Genomic DNA, 2781 nt, shown 5'->3' with positions numbered 1-2781 from the left:
CTCAAGTATTTCATAGATATTACATTGAATATGCACCACTTGAGAACTCACCAAAAGAGATGTCATAAGAGTTTCTTGGGCAATAATACCTTTAAAAGCTATATTTTCAATACACTCCTCAAGAGGGGTGAAAAATGAGTCATTAAAACTCACCTCTTGAGGTTCAAAATTAGCTCCAAAGGTACTATCATGTGAAATGAATATTTGCTCATTGAAACACAATTGAGATTCATCATTTTCATCAAAATTCAATCCATTCTCACATACAACATTCCCACCATTCATGCTAGGATCATTTTGCACATTATTAGACGAAATAACTTTACACAATGCATTCAATTGCTCATGTATTCTACCAAAGTAAGAAGCTAATTCATCCATTCTTTCCTCAATCCTATCAAAACGGTCGGAACTCACATTAGCTAATTTTTCTATAGCTAACTCCAAGATGGCTTAGAATTATTAGCAACTCTTTCTATTGCCAACTCCCATGATGGTTTTAATTCATATTAGACACATTCAGGTTGGTAATCATAAAAATATGAAGAATTACTATGAGTACATTGATTATCCCAACCATAAGCAGGAGAATTGCTCCAATTAGCACTATATTGATCAAAATAAGGATTGTAATGCTCTAATTCATCATAGTAATCCATATTTTGTGCTTGTTTATATGTATTAGTGGCATAATAACCTCCACACAAGTCACAAATCACATGATAACAATTGAAAGCATTAGCATTGCTCCCTTGCTCAATTTCATGCATAATTGTGTCCATTTGAACTTGTAACATAATTACATCGAATTTAGCCTTTAAACACTTCACACCATCTTCAAAAGACATACCTTTAGTAATTTCTTCGTTACCTCTGTTGAAGGAACTTTGCACTTGGTAACCATCCATTGCCAATCTTCTAATTCTCAAGTATTGTCCTCCAAATTGACCTACCCTCCTCATTACCTAAAATTGCTTTTAAATAACTTAAGAGTAAAATTAGTAAGAAGAATAGGTGATAAAATACATACACACATAAAACACTAAAATAACAGAAAATAACATTCACATTATAAAATGTCTAAACTAATAAAGTTTCTCTTCATACCGATATTGTCAGATCTTCCCCGGCAACGGGGCCAAAAACTTGACGGATTTTTGTTATACGTACAAGTTAATAAATCCGAAATACACCCGTTTCACTGCAAGTATACAAGTCAACTAGTAGTTTAAGGTATATATCGGGTCGATCCCACGAGAAAGATTGAACAATTACCAGTGTTACTAAAGCTTCTCTACTATTTAGACTATCAATGAATTATAAGAAATGAAACCTATTGAATTTATGCAAAATAACAAATGAAAGCTCCTTAGGTTATGGTATCCCTAACTCCTCATGCAAATGCTATATTTGGATCATTGAATACTACTATCTAGGTTAGTTATGGTGTAATTTCCTTATACATATGAATTCTATTTGAATCAATTATACTCATAACTAATCCATACCTATTCTCATGGTTATGAAATTAGGTACAAGTTCCTTTCTTCAGTGAAATTACATGAAATTAATCACCTAAAATCACATAGGTGCACCTCTACGCTCGTGAGTGTACTTCATATGTTTAGTACTTCTTGAACTAGTGTTAAATCTCAATTTTCATTGCAGAAATAACACCTTAGATAATCACAATTAATGGTACTAGATTAATCATGATTTCAAGAGCTAAAGTGCTAAATAACTTGCTCAAATAATAGCAATCAAATAGCCAAATAATGAACACTAACAATTATAGAGAGTTCAACCAAACCCAAGGCATAAACTTTAAAGACACATAATAAACACAAAATCCAGAACTTGCATATTAACCATATTTAAGATTCCAATACAAAAAATAAAGAGTTGGAGAAGAGATAAATCATGTTACTTGAGCTTCAGCTCCTCCTTTTTCATCCCCATCTTCATTCTAATCTAGCCAATATACAAGAATGGATGAACTAACTAGCTAAACTATCCTAGACTAAGAAAATGGAAGAACTACATTTTTGCAGACTCCAAGCTTCTCCCGTATGTCTCTCTTCCAATCTTGCAAGTTTTTGGCTATTTCAAGACAAAGGTGGTCAAAGAATGAGGTTTACACCTCCCTTTTACAGCTGCAAAGTGTTTCTCACATATCTAGCATTAGCTGTGACTTTTTGGAGTTGAAAACAAGTTGTTCGCATAGAGAGCAGCCTTTTCTGAGCACAATCCGGCCAAGTTTCGGCCGGATAGCTATAGTGACCTTTTGGTGCTATTTCTGTTCAAACTTCACTGCTGCTCCGATTTTGCCTCAAATTCGACTGAACGTTTCTTGATGATAGAAGCTGATTTAACTCTTCACCAAAACACAAAACTTGTAGTTATTTGAGTTAGCTTTCCAATGCATCAAGAATCACCTCATTTAGATTTGTGTAGGCTGAGAAATGACTGAAATACCCTTGACTGCTCAATGCCTTGTTTCAGTTTCGACCAATAGAAATTGGCTACGGTAATTCGGCTTTTTGACCTGGAAAACCTTAGAACTGGATTTCGATGTCTTCACCAAGGTTGTAGCTTTATCTCTTATCTTCAAATTGGTTCAAGAATCATCTCAATCCGATCACTGTATCTCAAGTTATAGCCGAAATACTAAAATGTGTCAAAGCTGTCAAAATGCACAAAATGCAAGTAAAAAGTGATAAAAATCTCATTTAATCACTTAAGAATATTTTTCACCAATTATAGCCAAAATAATTCATTTTA

This window comes from Coffea arabica, chromosome 7c (assembly GCF_036785885.1).
Source record: "Coffea arabica cultivar ET-39 chromosome 7c, Coffea Arabica ET-39 HiFi, whole genome shotgun sequence".
Taxonomy (NCBI): domain Eukaryota; kingdom Viridiplantae; phylum Streptophyta; class Magnoliopsida; order Gentianales; family Rubiaceae; genus Coffea; species Coffea arabica.
This window is presented reverse-complemented; position numbering follows the sequence as displayed.